The 16,301-nt window shown below is 46.2% G+C and overlaps 6 non-coding genes across 6 annotated transcripts; all 6 read left to right on the top strand.

The window, feature by feature from the left end:
- The first annotated feature begins 7,508 nt into the window (after nt 1-7,508).
- On the top strand, nt 7,509-7,581 carry TRNAS-CGA (transfer RNA serine (anticodon CGA)). The gene has a single exon. It is a non-coding gene; the product is annotated as a tRNA-Ser (tRNA).
- An 861-nt stretch (nt 7,582-8,442) lies between these two features.
- TRNAS-CGA (transfer RNA serine (anticodon CGA)) lies at nt 8,443-8,515 on the top strand. Its single transcript has one exon. It is a non-coding gene; the product is annotated as a tRNA-Ser (tRNA).
- A 2,263-nt stretch (nt 8,516-10,778) lies between these two features.
- On the top strand, nt 10,779-10,850 carry TRNAS-UGA (transfer RNA serine (anticodon UGA)). The gene has a single exon. It is a non-coding gene; the product is annotated as a tRNA-Ser (tRNA).
- A 393-nt stretch (nt 10,851-11,243) lies between these two features.
- On the top strand, nt 11,244-11,316 carry TRNAS-CGA (transfer RNA serine (anticodon CGA)). The gene has a single exon. It is a non-coding gene; the product is annotated as a tRNA-Ser (tRNA).
- Nucleotides 11,317-13,575: 2,259 nt separating this feature from the next.
- Nucleotides 13,576-13,648, top strand: TRNAS-CGA (transfer RNA serine (anticodon CGA)). The gene has a single exon. It is a non-coding gene; the product is annotated as a tRNA-Ser (tRNA).
- A 2,262-nt stretch (nt 13,649-15,910) lies between these two features.
- TRNAS-CGA (transfer RNA serine (anticodon CGA)) lies at nt 15,911-15,983 on the top strand. Its single transcript has one exon. It is a non-coding gene; the product is annotated as a tRNA-Ser (tRNA).
- The last annotated feature ends 318 nt before the right edge of the window (nt 15,984-16,301 follow it).

Raw genomic sequence — 16,301 nt, 5'->3', positions numbered from 1 at the left:
CCAGGATTTTACTAGTACACATAAATACTCAAGAAAGTTGTGGGGAAACAGCGCCGCGGTAGCTCAATTGTTAGAGGACAGCACGCGAAATGGGAAGGTTGTGGGTTCGGTTCCCACCTGCGGCAAGTTGTTTTTTCATCCACTTTAATTTGTATTTAGTTATCGTTTTTTCATTCCATTTATTAAGCACAACTAATTTCCCTTATGTTGTCCTTGGTGTCATTGCTTGTTGGCTTCTCATGATATTACTAATAAATATTGGGCCCCTCGGTTAACCCCCTTTCTTGTCGTTTATTACATAACAAGGGTCTCGAATCCGGCAACATTGATGCCTTCAGGTAGCATATGTGGGTTTATTAACCAGTTGCCTTCATCCAAAAAGATCACGTTCTCATGACACCTGCGTCAACGAGGACGTTCCACGTCCGCCGCCAAGGTCTGTGAGTGGTGGCGCTGGCTAACATTCCCAGGGTTTACTAGTACACATAAATACCCAAGAAAGTTGATGGGGAAACAGAGCCGCGGAAGCTCAATTGGTAGAGCATCGCGCGCGAAATGCGAAGGTTGTGGGTTCGGTTCCCACCAGCGGCAAGTTGTTTTTTTCATCCACTTTAATTTCTATTATTTATCGTTTCTTCATTCCATTTATTAAGCACAACTAATTTCCCTTATGTTGCCCTTGGTGTCATTGCTTGTTGGCTTCTCATGAGATGACTAATAAATATCGGGCCCCTCCGTTAACCCCCTTTCTTGTCGTTTATTACATAACAAGGGTCTCGAATCCGGCAACATTGATGCCCTCAGGTAGCATATGTGGGTTTATTGACCAGTTGCCTTCACCCAAAAAAGATCACGTTCTCATGACGCCTGCGGCAACGAGGACGTTCCAGGTCCGCCACCAAGGTCAGTGAGTGGTGGCGCTGGCTAACACTACCAGGATTTTACTAGTACACATAAATACCCAAGAAAGTTGATGGGGAAACAGCGCCGCGGTTGCTCAATTGTTAGAGCATAGCACACGAAATGGGAAGGTTGTGGGTTCGGTTCCCACCTGCGGCAAGTTGTTTTTTCATCCACTTTAATTTCTAATAATTTATCGTTTCTTCATTCCATTTATTAAGCACAACTAATTTCCCCTATGTTGTCCTTGGTGTCAGTGCTTGTTGGCTTCTGATGATACGACTAATAAATATAGGGCCCCTCGGTTACCCCCGTTCTTCTCGTTTATTAGATGACGAGGGTCTCGAATCCGGCAACATTGATGCCTTCAGGTAGCATATGTGGGTGTATTGACCAGTTGCCTTCACCCAAAAAGATCACGTTCTCGTGACGCCTGCGGCAACGAGGACATTCCACGTCTGGCGCCAAGGTCAGTGAGTGGTGGCGCTGGCTAACACTCCCAGGGTTTACTAGTACACATAAATACCCAAGAAAGTTGATGTGGATAAAGCGCCGCGGTAGCTCAATTTGTAGAGCATCGCACGCGAAATGCGAAGGTTGTGGGTTCGGTTCCCACCTGCGGCAAGTTATTTTTTCGTCAATATAATTCCCATAAATTTATCATTTCTTCATTCCATTTATTAAGCACAACTAATTTCCCCTATGTTGTCCGTGGTGTCAGTGCTTGTTGACTTCTCATGATATGACTAATAAATATCGGGCCCCCCGGTTAACCCCCTTTCTTCTCGTTTATTAAATAGCGACGGTCTCGAATCCGGCAACATTGATGCCTGCAGGTAGCATATGTGGGTTTATTTACCAGTTGCCTTCACACCAAAAGATCACGTTCTCGTGACGCCTGCGTCAAAGACGACGTTCCACGTCCGCCGCCAAGGTCTGTGAATGGTGGCACTGGCTAACACTCTCAGGGTTTACCAGTACAGATATATACCCAAGAAAGTTGATGGGGAAACAGCGTCGAGGAAGCTCAATTGGTAGAGCATCGCACGCGAAATGCGAAGGTTGTGGGTTCGGTTCCCACCTGCGGCAAGTTGTTTTTTCGTCCACTTTATAATAATTTATCATTTCTTCATTCCATTTATTAAGCCCAACTAATTTCCGCTATGTTGTCCTTGGTGTCAGTGCTTGTTGGCTTCTCATGATATGACTAATAAATATCGGGTCCCTCGGTTATCCCCTTTCTTCTCGTTTATTACATAACGAGGGTCTCGAATCCGGCAACATTGATGCCTTCAGGTAGCATATGTGGGTTTATTGACCAGTTGCCTTCACCCAAAAAGATCACGTTCTCGTGACGCCTGCGGCAACGAGGACGTTCCACGTCCGCCACCAAGGTCACTGAGTAGTGGCGCTGGCTAACACTACCAGGATTTTACTAGTAGACATAAATATCCAAGAAAGTTGATGGGGAAACAGCGCCGCGGTAGCTCAATTGTTAGAGCATAGCACGCGAAATGGGAAGGTTGTGGGTTCGGTTCCCACCTGCGGCAAGTTGTTTTTTCATCCACTTTCATTTCTATTAGTTTATCGTTTCTTCATTCCATTTATTAAGCACAACTAATTTCCCCTATGTTGTCCTTGGTGTCAGTGCTTGTTGGCTTCTCATGATATGACTAATAAATATCGGGCCCCTCGGTGAACCCCCTTTCTTCTCGTTTATTACATAACGGGGGTCTCGAATCCGGCAACATTCATGCCTTCAGGTAGCATATGTGGGTTCATTGACCAGTTGCCTTCACCCAAAAAGATCACGTTCACGTGACGCCTGCAGCAACGAGGACATTCCACGTCCGGCGCAAAGGTCAGTGAGTGGTGGCGATGGCTAACACTCCCAGGGTTTACTAGTACACATAAATACCCAAGAAAGTTGATGCGGAAGCAGCGCCGCGGTAGCTCAATTTGTAGAGCATCGCACGCGAAATGCGAAGGTTGTGGGTTCGGTTCCCACCTGCGGCAAGTTGTTTTTTCGTCCATTTTTATTGCCATTAATTTATCATTTCTTCATTCCATTTATCAAGCACCACTAATTTCCCCTATGTTGTCCTTGGTGTCAGTGCTTGTTGGCTTCTGATGATACGACTAATAAATATAGGGCCCCTCGGTTACCCCCGTTCTTCTCGTTTATTAGATGACGAGGGTCTCGAATCCGGCAACATTGATGCCTTCAGGTAGCATATGTGGGTGTATTGACCAGTTGCCTTCACCCAAAAAGATCACGTTCTCGTGACGCCTGCGGCAACGAGGACATTCCACGTCCGGCGCCAAGGTCAGTGAGTGGTGGCGCTGGCTAACACTCCCAGGGTTTACTAGTACACATAAATACCCAAGAAAGTTGATGTGGATACAGCGCCACGGTAGCTCAATTTGTAGAGCATCGCACGCGAAATGCGAAGGTTGTGGGTTCGGTTCCCACCTGCGGCAAGTTATTTTTTCGTCAATTTAATTCCCATAAATTTATCATTTCTTCATTCCATTTATTAAGCACAACTAATTTCCCCTATGTTGTCCGTGGTGTCAGAGCTTGTTGACTTCTCATGATATGACTAATAAATATCGGGCCCCTCGGTTAACCCCCTTTCTTCTCGTTTATTAAATAGCGACGGTCTCGAATCCGGCAACATTGATGCCTGCAGGTAGCATATGTGGGTTTATTTACCAGTTGCCTTCACACCAAAAGATCACGTTCTCATGACGCCTGCGGCAACGAGGACGTTGCAGGTCCGCCACCAAGGTCAGTGAGTGGAGGCACTGGCTAACACTCTCAGGGTTTACTAGTACACATATATACCCAAGAAAGTTGATGGGGAAACAGCGTCGAGAAAGCTCAATTGGTAGAGCATCGCACGCGAAATGCGATGGTTGTGGGTTCGGTTCCCACCTGCGGCAAGTTGTTTTTTCGTCCACTTTAATTTATAATAATTTATCATTTCTTCACTTCATTTATTAAGCACAACTAATTTCCCTTATGTTGTCCTTGGTGTCATTGCTTGTTGGCTTCTCATGATATTACTAATAAATATCGGGCCCCTCGGTTAACCCCCTTTCTTGTCGTTTATTACATAACGAGGGTCTCGAGTCCGGCAACATTGATGCCTTCAGGTAGCATATGTGGGTTTATTAACCAGTTGCCTTCATCCAAAAAGATCACGTTCTCATGACGCCTGCGGCAACGAGGACGTTGCAGGTCCGCCACCAAGGTCAGTGAGTGGAGGCGCTGGCTAACACTACCAGGATTTTACTAGTACACATAAATACCCGAGCAAGTTGATGGGGAAACAGCGCCGCGGTTGCTCAATTGTTAGAGCATAGCACGCGAAATTGGAAGGTTGTGGGTTCGGTTCCCACCTGCGTCAAGTTCTTTTTTCATCCACTTTAATTTCTAATAATTTATCGTTTCTTCATTCCATTTATTAAGCACAACTTATTTCCCCTAGGTTGTCTATGGTGTCAGTGCTTGTTGACTTCTGATGATACGACTAATAAATATAGGGCCCCTCGGTTACCCCCTTTCTTCTCGTTTATTACATAACGAGGGTCTCGAATCCGGCAACATTGATGCCTTCAGGTAGCACACGTGGGTGTATTGACCAGTTGGCTTCACCCAGACAGATCACGTTCTGGTGAAGCCTGCGGCAACGAAGAGGTTCCACGTCCGCCGCCAAGGTCTGTGAGTGGTGGCGCTGGCTAACACTCCCAGGGTTTTACTAGTACACATATATACCCAAGAAAGTTGATGGGGAAACAGCGACGCGGTAGCTCAATATGTAGAGCATCGCACGCGAAATGCGAAGCTTGTGGGTTCGGTTCCCCCCAGCGGCAAGCTGTTTTTTCATCCACTTTGATTTCCATTAATTTATCCTTTCTTCATTCCATTTACAAAGCACAACTAATTTCTCCTATGTTGTCCTTGGTGTCAGTGCTTGTTGGCTTCTCATGATATGACCAATAAATATCGGTCCCCTCGGTTAACCCCCTTTCTTCTCGTTTATTACATAACGAGGGTCTCGAATCCGGCAACATTGATGCCTTCAGGTAGCATATGTGGGTTTATTGACCAGTTGCCTTCACGCAAAAAGATCACGTTCTCGTGACACCTGCGGCAACGAGGACGTTCCACGTCCGCCGACGAAGTCAGTGAGTGGTGGCGCTGGCTAACACTCCCAGGATTTTACTAGTACACATCAATACCCTAGAAAGTTGATGGGGAAACAGCGCCGCGGTAGCTCAATTGGTAGAGCATCGCACGCGAAATGCGAAGGTTGGGGGTTCGGTTCCCAACGGCGGGAAGTTGTTTTTTCATCCACTTTAACTTCTATTAATTTATCGTTTCCTTATTCCATTTATTAAGCACCACTAATTTCCCCTATGTTGTCCTTGCTGTCAGTGCTTGTTGGCTTCTCATGATATGACTAATAAATATCGGGCCCCTCGGTTAACCCCCGTTCTTCTCGTTTATTACATAACGAGGTTCTCGAATCAGGCAACATTGATGCCTTCAGGTAGCATATGTGGGTTTATTGACCAGTTGCCTTCACGCAAAAAGATCACGTTCTCGTGACACCTGCGGCTACGAGGACGTTCCACGTCCGCCGCCAAGGTCAGTGAGTGGTGGCGCTGGCTAACACTCCCAGGATTTTACTAGTACACATAAATACCCGAGAAACTTGATGGGGAAACAGCGCCGCGGTAGCTCAATTGGTAGAGCATCGCACGCGAAATGCGAAGGTTGGGAGTTCGGTTCCCACCAGCGGCAAGTTGTTTTTTCATCCGCTTTAATTTCTAATAAATTATCGTTTATTCATACCATTTATTAGGCGCAACTAATTTCCCCTATGTTGTCCTTGCTTTCAGTCCTTGTTGGCTTCTCATGATATGACTAATAAATATCGGGCCCCTCGGTTAACCCCCTTTCTTCTCGTTTATTACATAACGAGCGTCTCGAATCCGGCAACATTGATGCCTTCAGGTAGCATATATGGGTTTGTTCACCAGTTTCCTTCACCCAAAAACATCACGTTCTCATGACGCCTGTGGCAACGAGGACGTTCCACGTCCGCCGCCAAGGTCAGTGAGTGGTGGCGCTGGCTAACACTACCAGGATTTTACTAGTACACATAAGTACCCAAGAAAGTAGATGGGGAAACAGCACCGCGGTAGCTCAATTGGTAGAGCATCGCACGCGAAATGCGAAGGTTGTGGGTTCGGTTCCCACCTGCGGGAAGTTGTTTTTTCATCCACTTTAACTTCTATTAATTTATCGTTTCTTCATTCCATTTATTAAGCACAATTAATTTCACCTATGTTGTCCTTGCTGTCAGTGCTTGTTGGCTTCTCATGATATGACTAATAAATATCAGGCCCCTCGGTTAACCCCCTTTCTTCTCGTTTATTTCATAACGAGGGTCTCGAATCAGGCAGCTTTGATGCCTTCAGGTAGCATATGTGGGTTTATTGACCAGTTGCCTTCACGCAAAATGATCACGTTCTCGTGACACCTGCGGCAACGAGGACGTTCCACGTCCGCCGCCAAGGTCTGTGAGTGGTGGCGCTGGCTGACACTCCTAGGGTTTTATTATGTACACATAAATACTCAAGAAAGCTGATGGGGAAACAACGCCGCGGTTGCTCAATTGGTAGAGCATCGCACGCGAAATGCGAAGGTTGTGGGTTCGGTTCCCACCTGCGGGAAGTTGTTTTTTCATCCACTTTAACTTCTATTAATTTATCGTTTCTTCATTCTATTTATTAAGCACAATTTATTTCAACTATGTCGTCCTTGCTGTCAGTGTTTGTTGGCTTCTCATGATATGACTAATAAATATCGGGCCCCTCGGTTAACCCGCTTTCTTCTCGTTTATTACATAACGAGGGTCTCGAATCCGGCAACATTGATGCCTTCAGGTAGCATATGTGGGTTTATTGACCAGTTGCCTTCACGCAAGAAGATCACGTTCTCGTGACACCTACGGCAACGAGGACGTTCCACGTCCGGCGACAAAGTCAGTGAGTGGTGGCGCTGGCTAACACTCCCAGGATTTTACTAGTAAACATAAATACCCAAGAAAGTTGATGGGCAAACAGCGCCGCGGTAGCTCAATTGGTAGAGCATCGCACGTGAAACGCGAAGGTTGTGGGTTCGGTTCCCACCTGCAGGAAGTTGTTTTTTCATCCGCTTTAATTTCTAATAATTTATCGTTTCTTCATGGCATTTATTAGGCACAATTATTTCACCTATGTGGTCTTTGGTGTCAGTGCTTGTTGGCTTCTCCTGATATGACTAATAAATATCGGGCCCCTCGGTTAACCCCCTTTCTTCTCGTTTATTACAAAACGAGGGTCTCGAATCCGGCAACATTGATGCCTTCAGGTAGCATATATGGGTTTATTCACCAGTTTCCTTCACCCAAAAAGATCCAGTTCTCATGACGCCTGTGGCAACGAGGACGTTCCACGTCCGCCGCCAAGGTCAGTGAGTGGTGGCGTTGGCTAACGCTCCCAGGATTTTACTAGTACACATAAATACCCAAGAAAGTTGATGGGGAAACAGCGCCGCGGTAGCTCAATTGGTAGAGCATCGCACGCGAAATGCGAAGGTTGTGGGTTCGGTTCCCACCTGCGGCAAGTTGTTTTTTCATCCGCTTTAACTTCTATTAATTTATCCTTTCCTCATTCCATTTATTAAGCACCACTAATTTCCCCTATGTTGTCCTTGCTGTCAGTGCTTGTTGGCTTCTCATGATATGACTAATAAATATCAGGCCCCTCGGTTAACCCCCTTTCTTCTCGTTTATTCATAACGAGGGTCTCGAATCAGGCAACTTTGATGCCTTCAGGTAGCATATGTGGGTTTATTGACCAGTTGCCTTCACGCAAAATGATCACGATCTCGTGACACCTGCGGCAACGAGGACGTTCCACGTCCGCCGCCAAGGTCTGTGAGTGGTGGCGCTGACTGACACTCCTAGGGTTTTATTATGTACACATAAATACTCAAGAAAGCTGATGGGGAAACAGCGCCGCGGTTGCTCAATTGGTAGAGCATCGCACGCGAAATGCGAAGGTTGTGGGTTCGGTTCCCACCTGCGGGAAGTTGTTTTTTCATCCACTTTAACTTCTATTAATTTATCGTTTCTTCAGTCCATTTATTAAGCACAATTAATTTCACCTATGTTGTCCTTGCTGTCAGTGCTTGTTGGCTTCTCATGATATGACTAATAAATATCAGGCCCCTCGGTTAACCCCCTTTCTTCTCGTTTATTTCATAACGAGGGTCTCGAATCAGGCAACTTTGATGCCTTCAGGTAGCATATGTGGGTTTATTGACCAGTTGCCTTCACGCAAAATGATCACGATCTCGTGACACCTGCGGCAACGAGGACGTTGCACGTCCGCCGCCAAGGTCAGTGTGTGGTGGCGTTGGCTAACGCTCCCAGGATTTTACTAGTACACATAAATACCCAAGAAAGTTGATGGGGAAACAGCGCCGCGGTAGCTCAATTGGTAGAGCATCGCACGCGAAATGCGAAGGTTGTGGGTTCGGTTCCCACCTGCGGCAAGTTGTTTTTTCATCCGCTTTAACTTCTATTAATTTATCCTTTCCTCATTCCATTTATTAAGCACCACTAATTTCCCCTATGTTGTCCTTGCTGTCAGTGCTTGTTGGCTTCTCATGATATGACTAATAAATATCGGGCCCCTCGGTTAACCCCCTTTCTTCTCGTTTATTTCATAACGAGGGTCTCGAATCAGGCAACTTTGATGCCTTCAGGTAGCATATGTGGGTTTATTGACCAGTTGCCTTCACGCAAAATGATCACGTTCTCGTGACACCTGCGGCAACGAGGACGTTCCACGTCCGCCGCCAAGGTCTGTGAGTGATGGCACTGACTAACACTCCTAGGGTTTTATTATGTACACATAAATACTCAAGAAAGTTGATGGGGAAACAGCGCCGCGGTTGCTCAATTGGTAGAGCATCACAAGCGAAGTGCGAAGGTTGTAGGTTCGGTTCCCACCTGCAGCAAGTTGTTTTTTCATCCGCTTTAATTTCTAATAATTTATCGTTTCTTCATTCTATTCATTAAGCACAAATAATTTCACCTATGTCGTCCTTGCTGTCAGTGCTTGTTGGCTTCTCATGATATGACTAATAAATATCGGGCCCCTCGGTTAACCCCCTTTCTTCTCGTTTATTACATAACGAGGGTCTCGAATCCGGCAACATTGATGCCTTCAGATAGCATATGTGGGTTTATTGACCAGTTGCCTTCACGCAAAAAGATCACGTTCTCGTGACACCTGCGGCAACGAGGACGTTCCACGTCCGGCGACAAAGTCAGTGAGTGGTGGCGCTGGCTAACACTCCCAGGATTTTACTAGTACACATAAATACCCAGAAAGTTGATGGGGAAACAGCGCCGCGGTAGCTCAATTGGTAGAGCATCGCACGCGAAATGCGAAGGTTGTGGGTTCGGTTCCCACCAGCGGCAAGTTGTTTTTTCATCCACTTTAACTTCTATTAATTTATCGTTTCTTCATACCATTTATTCGGCGCAACTAATTTCCCCTATGTTGTCCTTGCTTTCAGTCCTTGTTGGCTTCTCATGATATGACTAATAAATATCGGGCCCCTCGGTTAACCCCCTTTCTTCTCGTTTATTACATAACGAGGCTCTCGAATGCGGAAACACTGATGCCTTCAGGTAGCACATGTGTGTTCATTGACCAGTAGCCTTCAGCCAAAAAGATCACGTTGTGGTGACGCCTGCGGAAACGAGGACGTTCCACGTCCGCCGCCAAGGTCAGTGAGTTATGGCGCTGGCTAACACTCCCAGGATTTTACTAGTACACATAAATACCCAAGAAAGTTTATGGGAAAACAGCGCCGCGGTAGCTCAATTGGTAGAGCATCGCACGCGAAATGCGAAGGTTGTGGGTTCGATTCCCACCTGCAGGAAGTTGTTTTTTCATCCACTTTAATTTTTATTAATTTATCGTTTCTTCTTTCCATTAGTAAGCACAATTAATTTCACCTATGTTGTCCTTGCTGTCAGTGCTTGTTGGCTTCTCATGATATGACTAATAAATATCGGGCCCCTCGGTTAACCCCCTTTCTTCTCGTTTATTTCATAACGAGGGTCTCGAATCAGGCAACTTTGATGCCTTCAGGTAGCATATGTGGGTTTATTGACCAGTTGCCTTCACGCAAAATGATCACGTTCTCGTGACACCTGCGGCAACGAGGACGTTCCACGTCCGCCGCCAAGGTCTGTGAGTGGTGGCGCTGACTAACACTCCTAGGGTTTTATTATGTACACATAAATACTCAAGAAAGTTGATAGGGAAACAGCGCCGCGGTAGCTCAATTGGTAGAGCATCGCACGCGAAATGCGAAGGTTATAGGTTCGGTTGCCACCTGCAGCAAGTTGTTTTTTCATCCGCCTTCATTTCTAATAATTTATCGTTTCTTCATTCTATTTATTAAGCACAATTAATTTCACCTATGTCGTCCTTGCTGTCAGTGCTTGTTGGCTTCTCATGATATGACTAATAAATATCGGGCCCCTCGGTTAACCCGCTTTCTTCTCGTTTATTACATAACGAGGGTCTCGAATCCGGCAACATTGATGCCTTCAGGTAGCATATGTGGGTTTATTCACCAGTTGCCTTCACGCAAGAAGATCACGTTCTCGTGACTCCTGCGGCAACGAGGACGTTCCACGTCCGGCGACAAAGTCAGTGAGTGGTGGCGCTGGCTAACACTCCCAGGATTTTACTAGTAAACATAAATACCCAAGAAAGTTGATGGGGAAACAGCGCCGCGGTAGCTCAATTGGTAGAGCATCGCACGTGAAATGCGAAGGTTGTGGGTTCGGTTCCCACCTGCAGGAAGTTGTTTTTTCATCCGCTTTAATTTCTAATAATTTATCGTTTGTTCATGCCATTTATTAGGCACAATTATTTCACCTATGTGGTCTTTGCTGTCAGTGCTTGTTGGCTTCTCCTGATATGACTAATAAATATCGGGCCCCTCGGTTAACCCCCTTTCTTCACGTTTATTACAAAACGAGGGTCTCGAATCCGGCAACATTGATGCCTTCAGGTAGCATATGTGGGTTTATTCACCAGTTTCCTTCACCCAAAAAGATCCAGTTCTCATGACGCCTGTGGCAACGAGGACGTTCCACGTCCGCCGCCAAGGTCAGTGAGTGGTGGCGTTGGCTAACGCTCCCAGGATTTTACTAGTACACATAAATACACAAGAAAGTTGATGGGGAAACAGCGCCGCGGTAGCTCAATTGGTAGAGCATCGCACGCGAAATGCGAAGGTTGTGGGTTCGGTTCCCACCTGCGGCAAGTTGTTTTTTCATCCGCTTTAACTTCTATTAATTTATCCTTTCCTCATTCCATTTATTAAGCACCACTAATTTCCCCTATGTTGTTGCTGTCAGTGCTTGTTGGCTTCTCATGATATGACTAATAAATATGGGGCCCCTCGGTTAACCCCCTTTCTTCTCGTTTATTTCATAACGAGGGTCTCGAATCAGGCAACTTTGATGCCTTCAGGTAGCATATGTGGGTTTATTGACCAATTGCCTTCACGCAAAATGATCACGTTCTCGTGACACCTGCGGCAACGAGGACGTTCCACGTCCGCCGCCAAGGTCTGTGAGTGGTGGCGCTGACTAACACTCCTAGGGTTTTATTATGTACACATAAATACTCAAGAAAGTTGATGGGGAAACAGCGCCGCGGTAGCTCAATTGGTAGAGCATCGCACGCGAAATGCGAAGGTTGTAGGTTCAGTTGCCACCTGCAGCAAGTTGTTTTTTCATCCGCCTTCATTTCTAATAATTTATCGTTTCTTCATTCTATTTATTAAGCACAATTAATTTCACCTATGTCGTCCTTGCTGTCAGTGCTTGTTGGCTTCTCATGATATGACTAATAAATATCGGGCCCCTCGGTTAACCCGCTTTCTTCTCGTTTATTACATAACGAGGGTCTCGAATCCGGCAACATTGATGCCTTCAGGTAGCATATGTGGGTTTATTGACCAGTTGCCTTCACTCAAGAAGATCACGTTCTCGTTACACCTGCGGCAACGAGGACGTTCCACGTCCGGCGACAAAGTCAGTGAGTGGTGGCGCTGGCTAACACTTCCAGGATTTTACTAGTAAACATAAATACCCAAGAAAGTTGATGGGGAAACAGCGCCGCCTTAGCTCAATTGGTAGAGCATCGCACGCGAAATGCGAAGGTTGTGGGTTCGGTTCCCACCTGCAGGAAGTTGTTTTTTCATCCGCTTTAATTTCTAATAATTTATCGTTTCTTCATGCCATTTATTAGGCACAATTATTTCACCTATGTGGTCTTTGCTGTCAGTGCTTGTTGGCTTCTCCTGATATGACTAATAAATATCGGGCCCCTCGGGTAGCCCCCTTTCTTCTCGTTTATTACATAACGAGGGTCTCGAATCCGGCAACATTGATGCCTTCAGGTAGCATATGTGGGTTTATTGACCAGTTGCCTTCACGCAAAAAGATCACGTTCTCGTGACACCTGCGGCAACGAGGACGTTCCACGTCCGCCGACAAAGTCAGTGAGTGGTGGCGCTGGCTAACACTCCAAGGATTTTACTAGTACACATCAATACCCTAGAAAGTTGATGGGGAAACAGCGCCGCGGTAGCTCAATTGGTAGAGCATCGCACGCGAAATGCGAAGGTTGGGGGCTCGGTTCCCAACGGCGGGAAGTTGTTTTTTCATCAACTTTAACTTCTATTAATTTATCCTTTCCTCATTCCAGTTATTAAGCACCACTAATTTCCCCTATGTTGTCCTTGCAGTCAGTGCTTGTTGGCTTCTCATGATATGACTAATAAATATCGGGCCCCTCGGTTAACCCCCTTTCTTCTCGTTTATTACATAACGAGGGTCTCGAATCCGGCAACATTGATGCCTTCAGGTAGCATATGTGGGTTTATTGACCAGTTGCCTTCACGCAAAAAGATCACGTTCTCGTGACACCTGCGGCAACGAGGACGTTCCACGTCCGGCGACAAAGTCAGTGAGTGGTGGCGCTGGCTAACACTCCCAGGATTTTACTAGTACACATAAATACCCAAGAAAGTTGATGGGGAAACAGCGCCGCGGTAGCTCAATTGGTAGAGCATCGCACGCGAAATGCGAAGGTTGTGGGTTCGGTTCCCACCAGCGGCAAGTTGTTTTTTCATCCACTTTAATTTCTATTAATTTATCGTTTCTTCATACCATTTATTCGGCGCAACTAATTTCCCCTATGTTGTCCTTGCTTTCAGTCCTTGTTGGCTTCTCATGAAATGACTAATAAATATCGGGCCCCTCGGTTAACCCCCTTTCTTCTCGTTTATTACATAACGAGGGTCTCGAATGCGGAAACACTGATGCCTCCAGGTAGCATATGTGGGTTTATTGAACAGTAGCCTTCAGCCAAAAAGATCACGTTGTCGTGACGCCTGCGGCAACGAGGACGTTCCACGTCCGCCGCCAATGTCAGTGAGTGGTGGCGCTGGCTAACACTCTCAGGGCTTTACTAGTACACATCAATACCCTAGAAAGTTGATGGGGAAACAGCGCCGCGGTAGCTCAATTGGTAGAGCATCGCACGCGAAATGCGAAGGTTGTGGGTTCGGTTCCCACCTGCGGCAAGTTGTTTTTTCATCCGCTTTAACTTCTATTAATTTATCCTTTCCTCATTCCATTTATTAAGCACCACTAATTTCCCCTATGTTGTCCTTGCTGTCAGTGCTTGTTGGCTTCTCATGATATGACTAATAAATATCGGGCCCCTCGGTTAACCCCCTTTCTTCTCGTTTATTTCATAACGAGGGTCTCGAATCAGGCAACTTTGATGCCTTCAGGTAGCATATGTGGGTTTATTGACCAGTTGCCTTCACGCAAAATGATCACGTTCTCGTGACACCTGCGGCAACGAGGACGTTCCACGTCCGCCGCCAAGGTCTGTGAGTGATGGCACTGACTAACACTCCTAGGGTTTTATTATGTACACATAAATACTCAAGAAAGTTGATGGGGAAACAGCGCCGCGGTTGCTCAATTGGTAGAGCATCACAAGCGAAGTGCGAAGGTTGTAGGTTCGGTTCCCACCTGCAGCAAGTTGTTTTTTCATCCGCTTTAATTTCTAATAATTTATCGTTTCTTCATTCTATTCATTAAGCACAAATAATTTCACCTATGTCGTCCTTGCTGTCAGTGCTTGTTGGCTTCTCATGATATGACTAATAAATATCGGGCCCCTCGGTTAACCCCCTTTCTTCTCGTTTATTACATAACGAGGGTCTCGAATCCGGCAACATTGATGCCTTCAGATAGCATATGTGGGTTTATTGACCAGTTGCCTTCACGCAAAAAGATCACGTTCTCGTGACACCTGCGGCAACGAGGACGTTCCACGTCCGGCGACAAAGTCAGTGAGTGGTGGCGCTGGCTAACACTCCCAGGATTTTACTAGTACACATAAATACCCAGAAAGTTGATGGGGAAACAGCGCCGCGGTAGCTCAATTGGTAGAGCATCGCACGCGAAATGCGAAGGTTGTGGGTTCGGTTCCCACCAGCGGCAAGTTGTTTTTTCATCCACTTTAACTTCTATTAATTTATCGTTTCTTCATACCATTTATTCGGCGCAACTAATTTCCCCTATGTTGTCCTTGCTTTCAGTCCTTGTTGGCTTCTCATGATATGACTAATAAATATCGGGCCCCTCGGTTAACCCCCTTTCTTCTCGTTTATTACATAACGAGGCTCTCGAATGCGGAAACACTGATGCCTTCAGGTAGCACATGTGTGTTCATTGACCAGTAGCCTTCAGCCAAAAAGATCACGTTGTCGTGACGCCTGCGGAAACGAGGACGTTCCACGTCCGCCGCCAAGGTCAGTGAGTTATGGCGCTGGCTAACACTCCCAGGATTTTACTAGTACACATAAATACCCAAGAAAGTTTATGGGAAAACAGCGCCGCGGTAGCTCAATTGGTAGAGCATCGCACGCGAAATGCGAAGGTTGTGGGTTCGATTCCCACCTGCAGGAAGTTGTTTTTTCATCCACTTTAATTTTTATTAATTTATCGTTTCTTCTTTCCATTAGTAAGCACAATTAATTTCACCTATGTTGTCCTTGCTGTCAGTGCTTGTTGGCTTCTCATGATATGACTAATAAATATCGGGCCCCTCGGTTAACCCCCTTTCTTCTCGTTTATTTCATAACGAGGGTCTCGAATCAGGCAACTTTGATGCCTTCAGGTAGCATATGTGGGTTTATTGACCAGTTGCCTTCACGCAAAATGATCACGTTCTCGTGACACCTGCGGCAACGAGGACGTTCCACGTCCGCCGCCAAGGTCTGTGAGTGGTGGCGCTGACTAACACTCCTAGGGTTTTATTATGTACACATAAATACTCAAGAAAGTTGATAGGGAAACAGCGCCGCGGTAGCTCAATTGGTAGAGCATCGCACGCGAAATGCGAAGGTTGTAGGTTCGGTTGCCACCTGCAGCAAGTTGTTTTTTCATCCGCCTTCATTTCTAATAATTTATCGTTTCTTCATTCTATTTATTAAGCACAATTAATTTCACCTATGTCGTCCTTGCTGTCAGTGCTTGTTGGCTTCTCATGATATGACTAATAAATATCGGGCCCCTCGGTTAACCCCCTTTCTTCACGTTTATTACAAAACGAGGGTCTCGAATCCGGCAACATTGATGCCTTCAGGTAGCATATGTGGGTTTATTCACCAGTTTCCTTCACCCAAAAAGATCCAGTTCTCATGACGCCTGTGGCAACGAGGACGTTCCACGTCCGCCGCCAAGGTCAGTGAGTGGTGGCGTTGGCTAACGCTCCCAGGATTTTACTAGTACACATAAATACACAAGAAAGTTGATGGGGAAACAGCGCCGCGGTAGCTCAATTGGTAGAGCATCGCACGCGAAATGCGAAGGTTGTGGGTTCGGTTCCCACCTGCGGCAAGTTGTTTTTTCATCCGCTTTAACTTCTATTAATTTATCCTTTCCTCATTCCATTTATTAAGCACCACTAATTTCCCCTATGTTGTTGCTGTCAGTGCTTGTTGGCTTCTCATGAGAATAATAAATATCGGGCCCCTCGGGTAGCCCCCTTTCTTCTCGTTTATTACATAACGAGGGTCTCGAATCCGGCAACATTGATGCCTTCAGGTAGCATATGTGGGTTTATTGACCAGTTGCCTTCACGCAAAAAGATCACGTTCTCGTGACACCTGCGGCAACGAGGACGTTCCACGTCCGCCGACAAAGTCAGTGAGTGGT

The sequence above is a fragment of the Dermacentor variabilis genome, chromosome 9 (genome assembly GCF_050947875.1).
Source record: "Dermacentor variabilis isolate Ectoservices chromosome 9, ASM5094787v1, whole genome shotgun sequence".
In the NCBI taxonomy this organism is placed as follows: Eukaryota; Metazoa; Arthropoda; class Arachnida; order Ixodida; family Ixodidae; genus Dermacentor; species Dermacentor variabilis.
Note: the sequence above shows the minus strand (reverse complement) of the source record. Positions and strands in the feature narration are given on the sequence as shown.